General features: G+C 39.7%; 1 protein-coding gene across 1 annotated transcript in view; it reads right to left on the bottom strand.

Annotated features, from left to right (window-relative positions):
* The window catches only part of msh3 (mutS homolog 3 (E. coli)), a 104,080-nt gene that overhangs the window by 27,387 nt on the left and 58,300 nt on the right, over positions 1–18,393 (bottom strand). The window lies entirely within an intron of this gene.

Raw genomic sequence — 18,393 nt, 5'->3', positions numbered from 1 at the left:
CAGCTAATCCTTCCAGTATAAATGAATTGGAATTCTATCGTTGTCAGTGGCAGGCATTGAGGTAATTTTACTTCACTTCCATGTACAGTGGTACCTCTACTTACGAACGTCTGTACGTACAGAATTTTTAGGTTGAGAAGTGACTCAATGGGATAATATTGCCTCTTGTCGAGAAAGAAATTTCAGGATAAGAAAGACAAAACTACAGTAGGACCGATACTCGCAGCTCCCAGAGTTTACTGAGCGTAATATACAATCGTATGAAAAAAGATCTGAACCTTTTGGAATTTCTCACATTTCTGCCTAAAATCAACATCAGATGTGATCTGATCTTTGTCAAAATCAAACAAATGAAAAAACTGTCTGCTTTACATGAAACCACCCAAACATTGATAGGTTGTCATATTTTAATGAGAATAGTATGCAAACAATGACAGAAGGGGGAAAAAGAAGTAAGTGAACCATTAAATTTAATATTTTGTGATTTAAAAACAAACAAACAAAAAAAAAAAAACACTCAGGAAGCTGCAGCTAGTACAGAATGCGGCAGCCAGAGTCCCCACAAATACAGGGAAACTGGACCACAGTGCACTGGTTTTGAAATCATTACACTGCCTTCCAGTGAGTCAAAGGATAGACTATAAAATACCACTGCTCGTCTACAAAACACTTAATGGCCTTGGTCCAAAATACATGATTGATTTGTTAGATTCCTATGAAACATCTAGACCCCTAAAGTCGTCTGGAACCGGTCTCCTGTATGTTCCAAGAACAACAACCAAGCAGGGTGAGGCAGCATTTAGTTATTATGCTCCTCACCTCTGGAACAAGTTACCTGAAGGTCTCAAGTATGCTCAAATTCTCAGCTCCTTTAAATCAGGGCTAAAAACGCTCTTGTTTAGCACAGCATATCCATAACTATCTATATATTTCAATCTATTTGCTTTCTATTCCTCTTGCTCCATTGTTGATTTCAATTATTATTATTAGTAGTAGTATTTTTTATTTCTTCTTATTCTATTCGTGATTAAATGCGATTTTCATGTATAATTTTATTTCCTGTTTCGATTGTCTTTGTTTTTACGGTTTATTGATTTAATGTGATTTTTATGATCTTTATGTGATGTAAAGCACTTTGAATTGCCTTGTGTTGAATTGTGCTATATAAATAAATTTGCCTTGCCTTTGTGGCCCCCCATTTGGCAGCAATATCTTCAACCAGACGCTTCCTGTAGCTGCAGATCAGTCTGGCACATCGATTAGGACTAATCTTGGCCCATTCTTCTCTACAAAACTGCTGTAATTCAGTCTGATTCCTGGGTTGTCTGGCATGAATCGTTGTCTTTAGGTCATGCCATAGCATCTAAATGGGGTTCAAGTCTGGACTTTGACTTGGACTCTCCAGGACGTGTATTTTGTTCTTCTGAAACCATTCTGAAGTTGATTTACGTCTGTGTTTTAGATTATTGTCTAGTTGAAGCATCCATCCTCGTTTTAGCTTCAACTGTCTGACGGACGGCCTCATGTATTCTTGCAAACATCCTGATGAACTTTTGAATTCATTCTTCCATTAATGAATCCAAGTTGTCCAGGCCCTGAGGCAGCAAAAGAGCCCCAAATCATGACGCTCCCTCCACCACGCTTCACGGTGGGGTTGAGGTGTTGATGTTGGTGAGCTGTTCCATTTTTCCTCCACACATGACATTGTGTATTACTCCAAAACAATCCAACTTTGGTTTCATCAGCCCACAAAATATTTTGCCAAAACTTCTGTAAATTAAACGAGCACCAATGTTTTTTTTTTGTTTGTTTTTTAGACAGCAGTGGCTTCTTCCGTGGAGTCCTCCAATGAACACCATCCTTGGCCATAGTTATACATATAGTTGATGTGTGCACAGATATATTGGACTGTTCCAGTGATTTCTGAAAGTATTGAGCAGACACACTAGGGTTCTTTTTTTACTTCTCTGAGTATTCTGCGCTGAACTCTTGGCATAATCTTTGGTGGAAGGCCACTCCTTGGGAGAGAAGCAACAGTGCCAAGCTCTCTCCATTTGTAGACAACTTCTCTGACTGTCGATTGATGAACATCCAAACTCTTAGAGATGGTTTTGTATCCCTCTCCAGCTTTATACAAATCAACAATCCTTGATCGCAGTCTTCAGACAGCTCTTTTGACCGAGCCATGATGCACATCAGACAATGCTTCTCATCAAGCCAGTTCTTACCAGGTGTGTGTTTTAAAGTGGGCAGGGCCGCTTTAAAACACTCATCAGTGTTTGGGCACACCCCTGACTTAAATTGTTTGGCGAAAATTGGTTTCAATTACTCTCCTTAGGCAGAGGGTTGACGTACTTATTTTTTTCTCTTCTGTCATTGTTTGCATGGTATCCTCATTAAAATATAAAAATCTATAAATGTTTGGGTCGTTTCAGTTAAATCAGTTTTTTCATCTTTGTGATTTTGACAAAGAGATAAGGTGATTTTATGCAGAAATGTGAGAAATTTCAAAAGGTTTAGATACTATTTTATACCACTGTATTTATAGCTGCTCTGCGATTGGCTGTTGCCTAGCATTTTTGGCATCTAATTGGCTAAGAGGAACCTTCACTGTATGTCCTGCGTCCTCTTCATTCGCCCCTCGTTTACCAACAGCTTTACATGAGTCTATTAACATTTATTCTTTACTCTATTCTTGTTTTTTTACATTTTGCACAATTTGTGTGCACAATTTATTGTGCAATAATCTAATTGTACCGTGTATTTGTTACATGTTTTGATGCATTTTATGCATTATAAAAGGTTTATGTATGAATATTGTGGGGCTTGGAACGGATTACGGCATTTACAAGGAAAACACGTCTCTTCTTACAGAATTTTGAGGTTACGAAACTTCCAGAAACCAATTAACTTCGTAAGTACAGGTGCCACTGTAGTTTAAAGATATTTACGTGTTACTTCCTGTAAATTTTGGATGTTGATGTTGATATTGGGGTATTTCCAGGTGAGTTCCTGTTGATTTAGTGTTACTTCCTGCTGGTTTTGGGGAAGTGTTGGGTCACTTCCTTGTTAACTCATTGGCTGCCATTGACAGCAGTTGACGTCCAATCCATTTTGACTGGGTGGAGGCGAACGAACGAATGTAACTCCGGACACGAAAGTGAGCCAAGTGCAGTGGTGCACTCACTCGATCACCCAAATCACAAATTTCTGGTTTTACCGTGCCGATGTCAAAAGATTGTGATTCTGTATATACCTGTACATTCTGAATGAGCTACAGTGTGCCTGTCAGGCAGACCAACTCCGTGGGCCAGATTGGACCCCCAAACGGGCCGTACGTTTGACACCCTTTGTGTCACCAACAATAAAATACATCTTAAAATATGAGTGTATAAGAATGAATGTTTGTGTGGGCAGACAAAAGAGCCCCTGTATGCAAGAAATGAGTGAGTAAGTGATAGGAACAGGTCAGTATGCAGACAGTTGACAAACCACGTCACACCCTCGCCATGTGATAACTGATGGACATAACATTATAAGCTGACGTCAGGCACTCAGTCAGCGAGTTGTGCCCGACTCCCAGCTGTCGCTGACAGAAGATAGTCAACGTTGCCTTGAACATAGGACAGACAAACCCTTTTGCCTAATCCAAGACTCATCAAGCCAGCCAATCAGATCCGATGCCCCGCCTGCCAGCCCCTTTTAATAGAGCTGAACAATTTTTCAAGACGTCATCACTTGTCTGGATGCAAAGGAGAATGCTGCTAGAATGGTCCCAGTTTTTCCCTTTGTTAGCCTGTCGTTTATTGCTGCTCGGTCCTTGTTATTTTTGACTGTTCTCGACTTGGAAAACTTCTTTGAGTCAGATAGGGGGTTACTACGACATGAACGCGCAGCGTTTGGCTAAGAGTACAATTTCCAACATAGGGTTACCATATACAGTGGGGCAAACAAGTATTTAGTCAACCACTAATTGTGCAAGTTCTCCCACTTGAAAATATTAGAGAGGCCTGTAATTGTCAACATGGGTAAACCTCAACCATGAGAGACAGAATTGGGGAAAAAACAAGAAAATTAGATTGTTTGATTTTTAAAGAATTTGTTAGCAAATCATGGTGGAAAATCAGTATTTAGTCAATACCAAAAGTTCACCTAAATACTTTTTTATGTACCCTTTGTTGGCAATAACGGAGGTCAAACATTTTCTGTAACTCTGTGCAAGCTTTTCACACACTGTTGCTGGTATTTTGGCCCATTTCTCCATTCAGATCTCCTCTAGAGCAGTGATGTTTTGGGGCTGTTGTTGGGCAACACGGACTTTCAACTCCCTCCACAGATTTTCTATGGGGTTGAGATCTGGAGACCGGCTAGGCCACTCCAGGAACTTGAGATGTTTCTTACGAAGCCACTCCTTTGTTGCCCTGGCTGTGTGTTTGGGATTATTGTCATGCTGAAAGACCCAGGCACGTCTCATATTCAATACCCTTGCTGATTGAAGGAGATTTTCACTCAAAATCTCTCGATACATGGCCCCATTCATTCTTTCCTTTGCACAGATCAGTCGTACTGGTCCCTTTGCAGAAAAACAGCCCCAAAGCATGATGTTTCCACCCCCATGCTTCACAGTAGGTATGGTGCATTTCAGTATTCTTTCTCCTCCAAACACAAGAACCTGTGTTTCTACCAAAAAGTTCTATTTTGGTTTCATCTGATCATAACACATTCTCCTAGTCCTCTTCCGGATCATCCAAATGCTCTTTAGCGAACCGCAGACGGGCCTGGACGTGTATTTTCTTCAGCAGGGGGACACGTCTGGCAGTGCAGGATTTGAGTCCCTGGCGGCACATTGTGTTACTGATAGTAGCCTTTGTTACTGTGGTCCCAGCTCTCTGTAGGTCATTCACTAGGTCTGGTTCTGGGATTTTTGCTCCCCGTTCTTGTTATCATTTTGACGCCATGGGGTGAGGAGGGAGTTGAAAGTCTGTGTTGCCCAACGACAGCCCCAAAACATCACTGCTCTAGGGGAGATCTGCATGGAGGAATGGGCAAAAATACCAGCAACAGTGTGTGAAAAGCTTGTGAAGAGTTACAGAAAATGTTTGACCTCCGTTATTGCCAACAAAGGGTACATAACAAAGTACTGAGATGAACTTTTGGTATTGACCAAATACTTATTTTCCACCATTTTTTGCAAATAAATTCTTTAAAAATCAAACAATGTGATTTTCTGTTTTTTTTTCCTCTTTCTGTCTCTCATGGTAGAGGTTTACTCATGTTGACGATTACAGGCCTATCTAATATTTTCAAGTCAGAGAATTTGCACAATTAGTGGTTGACTAAATACTTATTTGCCCCACTGTAAATTATCAAGTGAAATTTAAGATGTTTTTCAAAGCACTGAGAGCAGTATTTAATGCCGTATTTGATTTATTTGAGCCTTGGACGCGGTCAGCTATGAACTGCTATTCATAAATTCCAAAGAACTTTCTGTAAGCATCATCACCTTCAAGTGCATCTTTACTCCTCTCATAATCGTACCATTCAGTGGATCCTATATTGCCATGGTTACGTCACAATACTTCGCTATCTACTATCACGCCATACAAAGGAGGGGCATGGCAGGCATGCAGCTGCATTTACATGAGCTCATTAAGAACAGTATATCCGTGCATGACTGAGACTCGGGGGGGAATTACGAGCAATCTATAGTTTCTGCATGTGCGGCAGAAAGGACAGGTACAATCAGATCAAATGGACACAAAGTGTTCCAACACATTCATCTGTACACAGGCGGGGGGACGCGTGCTCGCAGTGTCCAGCCAGAACTCATTCCGGCCAAAATAACCAATTGTGAAACCGTGCTACATTGATTGAGCACTCACGTCTTTCCAGTAAACACGCAATCTCAAGTGTTTCTGGAAAAGCGTTTCGCTTCATTGGCAATTCCATTATGACGCCGCTCAAAGTCTGTTCCATGAGAGTGATTGTTTACCTTGTGTGTTCATGCATAAACAAATAGTCATACGCCATTTTAAACTAAACTCCACGTGGAAAAAAATGAAACATCGCAAAATGTGCGAGTAGCATAATCACATGCATTGGCGTTCATGTGTGTGAGCTGTGTAAAAGCTGAATTTGATATGCATTTTATTACATTTGAATATGGTAGAATAACCATTTCATTTCAGGACTACAATAACAGTGACTGAATGTAATGCAATTTTCTCATTCATTGATATTTGCGTTAACTGTAAAATCCAAATTATATAATAAAAATGAATTGAGTTTCACTCTGATCAAGTGAACTCAGGTTTCCACAATATTTTTCTTATCAATATACAACGCCGTACAGAATATTCTCTCTACCAGAAGCACCAAACCACTGTTATTTTCATCAACGATGACGATAACGAAAATATTTCATCAACGAACAAATTTTTTCATGACGATGGCGCGACAAGCTAAAAACGTCTCTTGGGAGACTAAAACATAACGAGATGGATGCCAATTTTCATCTGACGAGACGAGAACAAGATGAAAATTGGCCATAGTTTCCATCATAACTTCACAATGTGTGACATTTTAGCACGCATCATCGCAGTGTTTGGTCGTGTCACTGCTATTACGTGCTGCGCCCCCACCCATCCCCCACTGACCAGCGTGAAACACATGTCAGGTGTTGCTTGGAAAGTTTTGTTTCCTTATCTTGGCAAGATATGCCATGTTGCTTTAGCCCAGTGCTCAATTATTTTCTGTTACACCCAGGGAAGACGTAAATGCTTCGCGCCCCCCCCAACTCTCTACCGCCATTGTAAATAGTATTTGTCTATAAAACTATTATTAGTAGTATGAGGGATATTTTAAATTAATAACGGACATACATTTGTTTGGCTACTTTATTAATCAGTACTGTACGATGCATCGATACTCGTGATAACCGCGATAACAGTGATAGTCAATACCGGGATCATTGTTCAAAAATCGAATCGTAGCACCCTGAATCGTAATCGAATCGAATAGTGGGGTGCCTAAGATTGCACATCCCTAATATTCAGCACGTTTTACCTGAAAAACAATCAAGCGGCTTATCAATGAGATTGGGGTTTAATGTCTTTAAGTGATGTCTTAATTGATTTGGCTTCCCGCTGTCCGCTACAAACGTTTTTAGACACAGTAAACAGAGTGGTATTTCCTCGTCTGCCACTGTATTAAAAGTCAAAGCCAAAAGCCCTGAAAATGGCGCATTTTCAGCTGCTGGGAGAACCGGACATGAGGGCGGTCGTCGTGCCGCTCCCAAGCCGAACATGGCGCTTCTCGGGCAGACGTGTGAGAACTGGAGAAGACCGTGGCATGCTGCCGTGAGCCCGGCACGAAAACGGCGCACAGCTCTTCATATCTCTTTGTTTTGTGCTCGTTTGGTTTAAAAATACTGCGCACACTCTGAAAATGAGAGCGCCACTCCCACCCACTGAGTGGGTGTGCAAGTACACTTTTTCTTAATTTAGTAGGGCAAAAAAAAAAAAAAAGTATGTTGGAAAACTTTTTACATACAGTTCGTATTGTCCAGGTGAGTTTAATTAATTGAAATAAATATGCTGTTTTCCTGCTGAGTATGTATTATCATCACGAAGATGGTAATGTCCTTGTAGACTCGTCTGTCAATGTTCATTCGAAATTGCTGGAAACGTTTAATTTATTTATTCATGGACTAAAACTTTTAAAGTTTATAGATGAAAACATTCTGAGTAATTGTTAACTATGACGAGACAAAAATTGTGTTTGTTTTCGTCTAGTTTTTGTTGACTAAAAGGTTTTGTTGACTAAAACTAGACGAAGACGAACACATTTGCTACAAATGACTAAAATATGAATAAGTATTTCCGTCCAAAAGACTAAAACGAAAATTAAAAGGGCTGCCAAAAACAACACTGCACCAAACCCTCTTTCAACAAATAGAATAGAATAGAATAGAATAGAATAGAATAGAATAGAATAGAATAGAATAGAATAGAATAGAATAGAATAGCCCTTGATGGTCATTACACAGTTGCATCTCCCTTTACAGTGCAGGATAAGGAAAGTTAAAATCTTAAAGGTTATTCAAAAAGTTAAAAAGTATAAATAACAAAAAATACAGTACATATAAAGTACAGCAGTGCAGATAATGGAAGTGAAATAGCAGCAGTTTGACAGTGAATACAATTTAATACTCCTGCTCTGTCATGTTTTTACGTCTTATACAAAGTTTATATACGGTATTTCTCTGCAACAAGTTACTAAATGAACTTTTAACTTCTAATAAATTCTTATAAATTGGATTTATTTACAATCGTTAAAGTCATTGATGCCAGACCATGAGTCCCAAACTCAATTTATCCAGGAACCGCTGGAGATGGCGTCTGGATGAGTTTGGATCAAATCAAGTATTCTACAAAAAAGGCTTCAAATATGAAAAAATAAGTATAAGTAATACTTGTTTTCTTAATCTTTATGAGTAACAGTTGAGAACAAACTATTATCACGATATGGCAATACAACAATTATCCATACATGGGTCAGGAAATCATTCTAGGATATTCTACAAATAAACTAATAAACAGGAAAAACAAGCTATTTTCATCCTTTTATTGTGAAATTGAATGCTGTTATCACTAGTAGACGTCCAATCCAGACGTCCAACATTTGTTCATCCACTGCCATCCCTTTAGCCTCAAAAGGATTGGACGTCTATGGCAGGTGGCAGTCAATGGCATACATATTTGATATATTGTCACAGCTCTAGAAGCTGGAGTGCTCACCGAAAACCCACATTAGCACATGGAGAAAATGACAACTCAGCAAAAGGAAGGCTGGATTTGCCATTTGAAATCCAAAACTTCAGCTATGTAAGGAAGACAAACAAATTTGAATCAGCGCATGAAGATATTACACAATACTACGATGCTGAACATTGCACCTCTTTAGACTCCACTCAAATATGCGAGAGCAGTTTCCTGCACCACGCTTGATTTCAGAAGCGCACATGCTGTGAAAGGCCTGAAAAGGCGTGTGTGCCACCTACAAAGAGTAACAGGCGGTCTACAAACTATTAAAAACCAGAGTTTAGTGCTGCGCAACATATGACTACAACACTTGCTACGGATAATAATGATGATGTCACATACGCACCATCTCTAATGTTTGACTGCCGGACCTTTTCAAAACACGCTTTCTTCTTTTGGCTGTTTCCATAACAACCATGGAGGGATGCAGGACTGTGCTTTGTAACCTTCAGGACTTAATGCACACTGCATCTGCCCTCATGCAAATTTGCATCACCAAGCACACACACAGGGAGCGCCGGCTTACCCTAATGCAGTCGACTGCATAGAAACAATCACAAAAATCCTAATGCACAGCAAAATAAATTCTATGGATGTACTGTGTTCACAAGCAATAGCGTAGGAGGGAGACGAAAATAAAATTTTGTGAGCTCCTATTGCTGCTTTAAAAGCTCACTGATAATCCATCATTGGGATCATCTCAGACAGGGGAGCCCATTAGACACCCACGCAGCATTTGATTACCCTCACCAAAGCCACCAATTGCACTCCGGGTCTTTAAACGCTTCCCACCCCATCCTTCTCTCTTTCACTTATTAGAGCAGAAAATTCACACAATGAAATTACAATGTTACACTCAATGGACGCACAGTGGGACTTGGCTTGGTGTTTATATCCGTACAAACTTTCCAGTGTCCCAATTAGAAACGGATAGGTTGACAGGACAGGGCTCGTCTCTCAAGGGATACCAATTAGATCCTCCATGCATTTTCTAATTGATACAATATGAAGCACAAATCTCTTGGGTAAACACAACAGAGAAGCCCCCCACCCCATTCTAAAACAACCAACGTCTCCTTTATGACTCCTGCTTAAAACTCACAATAATTGCTTCCACTCGCTTTAAACACAACTTTCAATCCATTTGAACACGCGCTCTAATATTTCCGGCAGAAACAAACACTACCAACTGTTGCTCTCTGACAAATGCTTTCATCAAAATTAAATTAATTTATACTCTTATAGTGGATCCAAATTTCACTTTTATGAGCTTTTAATCACACTATACGGTCAATCATTCCCTAGTTAAAATCCCACTCGGAATGGTTTTCTGAACCATTCACCTACAGTGTATCACTAAAGTGAGTATACTCCTCGCATTTCTGCAGATATTTAAGTATATATTTTAATGGGACATCATTGACAAAATGACACTTTCACACAATGAAAAGTAGCCTGTGTGCAGCATATATACGGTAGTAGAGTTAATTTATTTTCCCCTCAAAATAACTCAAAATATAGCCATTAATATCTAAACCCCTGGCAACAAAAGTGAGTACACCGCATGGGAACTACGTACATCCCTAAATGTCCAAATTGAGTACTGCTTGTCATTTTCCCTCCAAAATGCCATGTGACTCGTTACAGGAGTGCTGTCAGCATTGCTGCAGAGATTGAAGAGGTGGGGGGTCAGCCTGTTAGTGCTCAGACCATACGCCGCACTCTACATCAAACTGGTGTGCATGGCTGTCACCCCAGGAGGAAGCCTCTTCTGAAGACGGTACACAAGAAAGCCCACCCGTCTCATCAGAAGTCCATAGGAGATGGTTCCAGTAATCCATGTGCTTTGTTGACATGTCTTCAGCAAACAGTTTGCTGAAGACATGTCAGCAAAGCACATGGATTTGCTGACTGGGGGTTTAGATATTAATGGCTATATTTTGAGTTATTTTGAGGGGAAAATAAATTAACTGTATTATATAAGCTGCACACAGGCTACTCTTCATTGTTTAAAAGTGTCATTTTGTCAGTCTTGTCCCATGAAAAGAAATACTTAAATATCTGCAGAAATGCGAAGGGTGTACTCACTTTTGTGATACACTGTATGTTTGAGAAATTGTCGAGTGTCTGCCGGTGAGGGCTGCTGAAACGCTCGGCTGTACTTAACCCCGCCTCTTTCCCTGAGCTCCTCCTCTGCTATGACGTGTGCCTCAATGCTCGCCGCGCCTCCCCTCCCACTCAAGACATGATTGCATACAATGCTACAGTTGACCTTACACTTAGCACTAGGGCAGACTACAGGTGTAAGAAAATATTGTCTACTTTATCTATATTTATAAAAGCACATGTGTCAAACTAAGCAAATGCAATGATCTTGTCTTGTATGCCTCTCCGCAGTGCCGAAACACCACACAACCCAATGTGTAAACCTCATTGATTCATGTTGCTCAACCTGCAGGTAACATTCAAAATCGCAAATGTTTAACTATTTCCACTAACACTAAGCGTGTAATGATTCACAGGGAATTATTAAACTCTTTCGGTTTTGCATTATCGGCTCAGTTTACTCAGTTTATGTATGGAGGACTGAATGAAATATATAAATACATCATACAGTGGTACCTCTACCTCAGAAGCATTGTTGTTAATCTTACTTTAAAAAAGTACTAATTAATTAGAGTTACAAATTACTTGGTTTTTGGGACAATCACCCTAGCCCAATTCTTTACCCTAAGCTTAACTAGACACAGGGGTATTGTGGATATTGCGATAACTAGATAGTAACCTTTGTTATGTTTGGAAATCAACCGTTAAAGTTGTTAAAATTGCTCCCTTTATTGCATTAGTTCCCTTTTGTCTACTTTCGGCATGTGAAAGTTTTAAAACTGTTTCTTCATTTTAAGATTCAAGTCAAGATTTTGCCGATTGAGTATTTTAGATAAAAAGTTACTTAGGTTTGCAAGGAAGGTTCTCTACAACAGAGCCTTTCTGAGAAGTCTACCACTTTAAGATGGCGGCTGTTAACCAACGCCAGCAAGTCTGTCATTTCGCATTTAGTTCATATACATGTGATATCTAGCATAGCATCATGTGGGTGTAGTTTGTAGGCTGTTGGCTACAGTCAGGCATTATTGGAGCCACCTAGCCTACCATCAGGTTAAAATGGCGTCACAACTCTTTCCCAATCCCGCATTTCTCTCTCCATGTCTCGCAGACTTTTCTCACGTCATTCAACCAACGTAGTAACACAAAGTAATGCACGCCTTTACATCTTCAGCAATGGTAACAGAGTTGCAAAGATGAGAAAAGTAATTAATTAGTTTACTCACTACTGAAAAAAATAACGCCGTTAGTAACACAGTTATACTCTAACGCCGTTATCAACAACACTGCTTAGAAGTAATTCGTTCCAGGACATTGTTTGAGAGTTGAAATGGTCGTGTGTCAAGCAGGATTTTTCCCATAAAAATACATTATAATGCTATACCTGAACGCACCGCGTGGCTGACATGACAGTGAGATAGAGAAAGGTAGAGATTTTACTTTCTCTTTTAATTCCTTGTTCGTGGCGTCAACTGCAGCGGACAGTAGGCTTGTTGTGTTAATAATATAATAATTATAATTATTGTCATAATAATAATAATTGTCACTAGAGATGTCCCGATCGATCCGATCACGTCATTTTCAAAGTAACGGAATCGGCAAAAAAATATCGGCCATGCCTTTTTTTAATATATATATATATTTTTTTATTTTTAATTAAATCGTTTTCTAATTGTATTTAACGTTACAGACATGTTACACTCACCCAGAGTCTTTAGTTTAGGCTTAAGGTAGGGTTATCAAATTTATCCCAATAACGGCAGTAATTAATTTTTTTTTTTAAATGTATCACGTTAAAATATTTAACGCAATTAATGCATGCGCTGCACGACCCGCTCACGCATTGTCGCGCTCAATCTGTAATGGCGCCGTTTTACCTATATAGAGAGATAAAAGGCAGCGTAAAATGAGTAGAGTGAAATTTGGCAGCCTTTGGAACCTTTTTTTAATTGGCTAAAGCCTTACAATCCCTCTCCCTACAATTAGAAATATCATGGGAAGCAATGTGGGGAAGCAAGGTAGCACTTGATCTTTTTCTTAACACCTTATGTTATTTGCCAACGCAGAGAAGATATATCCATTGGTAGCACTATGCACAGTCATGGTTCCACTTCCCATCATGCATTTGGCCATGGCTACAGTATCATTTACTGAAAGCTCAACAAATACACTAGATGGCAATATTTAATCACAATATACAAAGTCACAAGTCTTTCTGTCCGTGGATCCCTCTCACAGAAAGAATGTTAATAATGTAAATGCCATCTTGAGGATTTATTGTCATAATAAACAAATACAGTACTTATGTACTGTATGTTGAATGTATATATTCGTCCGAGTTTTATTCATTTTTTTCTTAATGCATTGCCAAAATGTACATGATCGGGAAAAATTATCGGGAATGATTGGAATTGAATCGGGAGGGAAAAAAAGCAATCGGATCGGGAAATATCGGGATCGGCAGATACTCAAACTAAAACGATCGGGATCGGATCGGGAGCAAAAAAACATGATCGGAACAACCCTAATTGTCACCTTAAATCATAATGACTGGCGAACAGAGATTGGAGGAGGACCGTCGCTGTCGAGCCAGTTCACAGACACACACACCACGCTCATATTTTTTATCATTTCCATTTTCATTTCGATGGTAAGCATCACTTTTTCTTCTTTTTTCACCACCTGCACTAATGTTCTTGGAACTCATGTTGTTTCTCTCACAGGAAAATCCGCTGTGCGTCCATCTTGCAGGAAAACAAAGAAACTACGGCGCTGTCATAAATGGTTGTATTCTGAGCATGTCGTCGGATGTAGAAATGAATGGCGAGTAAAATTCAGATGTCAAAAAGATCGTGTGTCAAAGCGATGTTACGTCGAGGTACAGCAACTTAAATGTGTTATTTATTAATTAAAATGGGAATAAAATAAAAGTGTCATGAAATGTGTCATTAATTAATCAAAATACTACTCGATATATTAACAAAAACAAAAAACAAAAACGTAATAATTATATCACTATTTATTGATTTATTTCATGGACATGTATAGCTGCAGTTCAAGAATTGACTTCATCCGTCAAACTTTCCCATCAAAGTCAGTGGGCAGGACTAACACCAGATTGGTTACCTAGCACATCAAGATGGTTGCCTTTAGATCGAAGCAGAGCCAGTAAACACATTCTGACACACTAGGTAGCGCTTCTTTTTCTCGGGTCAAAGAAACGATTACGACCGACAGTTTTGCACATAAATTTATGAAGTGCCGCAGTCAAGAGCCGAAATGACGCCAACAACTTCAACTCCCCTGCTTTGCACACTAAATGTTCTTGGTCAGCAGGTCCTGCTTCGACGTTATCAGCAAGGTCTAGACTAAAATATCTCCACCCAACTCCCGAGAAAGTTCCGTTGCCGCCATGAATTGTAAGACTTCAGACAAAAGCAATCGATTAGACTTAGATCAGCGTTAGTCCCACCCACAATGGGTCAGTTTGACAAATAAATTCATGAAGTGCTGAAACGTGTCCGTAAAATAATTAATTAAGTAGGTAAATAATTTTAGTTTTTACATTAAATGAGGTGGTATTTTAAAGCATTAATGACATTTATTTATTTGATTTATTTAATTTCCATTTAACTCATTTGCTCCCAAAAACTTATAAATACGTTCTATTTTTTAATTATTTCAGTGTCCAAAAAACGTATTTATATGTCTTTTACTTTTTTTTTTTTTTCACAAGAGACATCTCTAGGTTCTGATGCAACTTTGCTCCAAAGCACATGCTGAAAATCCATTTTAAAGCAATAAAACTGGCCACTGAAGGGCAGTAGCGCATTTGATAAGACCCGCAACCTGATTCAACGGAACGAACGGCCAGGCCGCATGCCGGCAGAAGACGACCGAATGGACGACCAGGACGCCAGGTGCGGGAAGTCCAAGCAAGACGACCAGGAGGACGTCCGGGACGCCAGGCGACGAACGACCAAGTGCGACGACCAGGAGGACGTTCAGGATGCCAGGCGGCAGGACGACCGAGCAGAACGACCGGGACCACCAGTGCAGCGGACGATGCCGTTGAGTCCGTGCTGCTCGCCGAGCAGAGCCTGCGCCATCGTGCTCGGCCGCTTGCGTCTCCCGCACCCTCCAGTGACCCGCGACTCAGCCGGAAACGCGCACGGCCAAACCAGTTCACCCCCAGGAACCCTAACCCCACACAAGTTCCCCAGGCGAAGTCCGCCATGAGGGAGCGGTCACCACAAAAGAAAGACTCAAAAAAATCCATCTTGATGAGACACTACAGGCGGTGACGAGGGAAAAGCCCACCCCGTCCGCCGAGACAGCCGCCGCGGCCACAACAGCGCCATCTCCCAGCCCAACAGTCCAGCCATGTGCAAATAAATTGTTACTTTGCTATCAAAAGCTCTATTTGTCTCGTTGTTTATGTTATTTTGTAATAGGAAAACATTGTTCGGATGTTTGGGATGTCACTAAAGCAAAAAATAGCTGTCTTAAAGTCAAAGTTATGTTTGAAATGTATGCTTTTACAAAAAGCTCAATTTCTCTGTTTTATCAACAGAAATTGGAAAATTGCTCAAACTAAGCTATTTTCTAATGCTGATTTCTAAATAATGGAAAAAGATATGAACCAACTTTTTTCGTACTGAAAGAAGAGAGTTTAATCTTTCTTTTGGTGGGTTCCATGTTTATATAGCAATAGAACAGAATTTTCTGTGGGCCTTGCAAAATCAGTCAAAATCCAGTAAAACGGCCGGGAGCGAAGGGGGTCGCACCGGGGAAAATGGCTAGGAGTGAATGACTTAAGGAGAGAGTTGCAGGGTGTCCCATTTCCAGTCTTTCAAGACAGCGATGACACAAATACAAGTTTACATTAATTTATGTATGAAATATATAGTTTTCACAAATATTAACTTGAAATTGTTTATTTGAATGTGCTGTCGCATGAAACCAATATGCCTGAAAAATAGGCGATACCACGCCTTTTAAAACAACAATATACAAATGAACACTACAACCCATAATACAGAGAGGATTTTCAGTTAACAAGCAGATAGATATGTTCCACTACAAAATTGCCATGTAGCGGGGGTGTGGACACGCAGAACCCTTTGCTTTAATCCCCACCTCAGGATTGGTGCATGTATTAATTTTATAGAATAAATGGGATTTGGATTAGAAATGATCAGACTCCGAGGCCCCATTACGACATGGACTGCAATAACTCTTAAGACTGTAGACATTGCCATCTCACATACAGCGGCAAAATGAGATGCTCACTAAATATTCCATTCCTAATCGTGTTTATGGAACATGGTGCACGTTTTGCCCGCTTTAAATCCTCAACTCACACATTCCCTTGTGATTTTAATCATGGCCACTTGTCTTTAAATATGTAGCAGATCTAGCATTTCCCTCTAGAGGCCACAACAAGGGTGTTTCTGTTTTTACAGTAATCTTCGATGAGAAATATACAGTATGTTCCTGTTCATGTTAAACACCAAAGCAGAAGATGTCATACAGCAGATTACACAGAGGTTTTATTGATGGTTACTTTTCATTTAAGGCAAAAACTACCACCTATAATATTCATTTTTTTTCTTCCCCAATGGCATTTCTTTGACACGCTGCGCAGCCAAAACAGTTTAACCTACCGTCACCATTCAGACACCAAAACAACCAGAATTCTACGCGTCACAGGCTCTTTCACTTCACACTTCAAAAATTAACCTTCGCCCAAAAACCGTGGGAGGGATGGAGGGACAGACCGACAGACACAGATTTGTTTTCCAAAAACCTTCAGTTTGACCAGAATTTGCTAATTTCTAATGGCCAAACTTTCCTTTTCATTTCCATTGACCCTATTCATCATTCATTTCATTGGCACAATAACTTCCATTCATTCCTATTGATTCCAATACAGACAGACCTGCAAAAATCTACACTGGCACACCCAAAAACATATCTCTATTGTTGGTTGTGACTTTGGACCAAAAAACCTTCCATTAACGGCCAATGACATTCACCTGTCAATGCCATTGACGACCATGTAAGCCCATTTGAAAAGATATCAAAATACCCCAAAATTAATAAGAAGTGACCAGTTATCACCAGGAAGTGACCATATCATGGCCCCTATATCAATAGGAAGTGATCCAATATATTCAATTACTCCAGCAACACGTGAATGCAGCATTAATATCACAGTGCGTGTGCCAATCATACAGTCGACAGTGCAATTCACATCTTCCCACCTGCTTTACAGGTTAGTGCCAGCTAAACTGGCCATCCTGGTTGTTCGTTTTTACCTCTGTGTTGATGTTTGTTTGGTCGCCTATTCCCATGAATTGTGAATTTAAATGGTTCAACTTTACTCTTTATGTATGAGTCAGTTAACTGTGGTCTGTCTAACTCTTTATTGCTTTGTTTATATGACCAAAATGAATAGAATCAATCTGTATGAATTAATTGGCTTTGGGATATAACCTATAACAATTTTGTATATTTGCTCACCATAATTTCCAGCTGTATCACAAGCATTTTATTTGTTACAGCAGTCCCTGTAATCTGTATCAAGATGTTTTATATTTAATTTCTATTTGACTCAAAAAGCATTATTCTTGCAAATGGCTATTAGAAAGTTATTTGCTCGCAGCAAAGATAAATCAGCAAGTCGGAATGAGGGGTAAGCTAGGTAACCCACCTAGGCAACATAAACTTCATTTAGGTCACAACTTCCCAGTTGCAGGAAAATGTGAAGGAGAGATGGAAGTTGATGAGCATGAGCACACGTGAATTGACAATCAACAAAGGATAGCTAAAAAAAATGTCACTTTGAAACAGAAACTTGTATTTTGGTTTGATTATATATATAAAGTGCTATTTCAGACATTTTACGCTAGCCAAGTGCAAAAAAAAAAAAAAGGGGAAAAAATCCTCACTCGTCAGTGCCCCGCTGTGCCTCATTATTGTATTAGATCTAGTGACGCCCCTGGTCTGAACAGTCACAAAGCAAAGAAATCTGATTTTTCATTTCATATCAGAAGCTTCTCAGTCTGAACAGCTCAGATGGGTTTTGACCGTCCATGACGTCACTCTATCATGGATGACGCCTTCGCTGCCACAGCAACCTTTCAGATATGTCAATATTGTGGTCCAGTCTGAACAGGTCCAGATCTGATTTGGACACATGCTAAAAATAGTGTAAACAGTCAGCCCTAAAAATCATATTTGAGAAGGAATCCGATTGGAATCAGACATGCCTACAGTCTTAACACAGCCAATAGATATCAGTGATTGATAAACCTTGTGTGTTGTTTTTTTGTTGCTTTTTATAACAGAAATTGAGAGCTTTAATAACCTGAAAGTGGCTTTCATGGCCTAAGGACCAAATGACAAAAACTTCTTACTCATAGATGCAGCTTCAAACACTCTAAAAACGCGTTTTGGAATGAGC

This window comes from Corythoichthys intestinalis, chromosome 3 (assembly GCF_030265065.1).
Source record: "Corythoichthys intestinalis isolate RoL2023-P3 chromosome 3, ASM3026506v1, whole genome shotgun sequence".
Taxonomy (NCBI): Eukaryota; Metazoa; Chordata; class Actinopteri; order Syngnathiformes; family Syngnathidae; genus Corythoichthys; species Corythoichthys intestinalis.
Note: the sequence above shows the minus strand (reverse complement) of the source record. Positions and strands in the feature narration are given on the sequence as shown.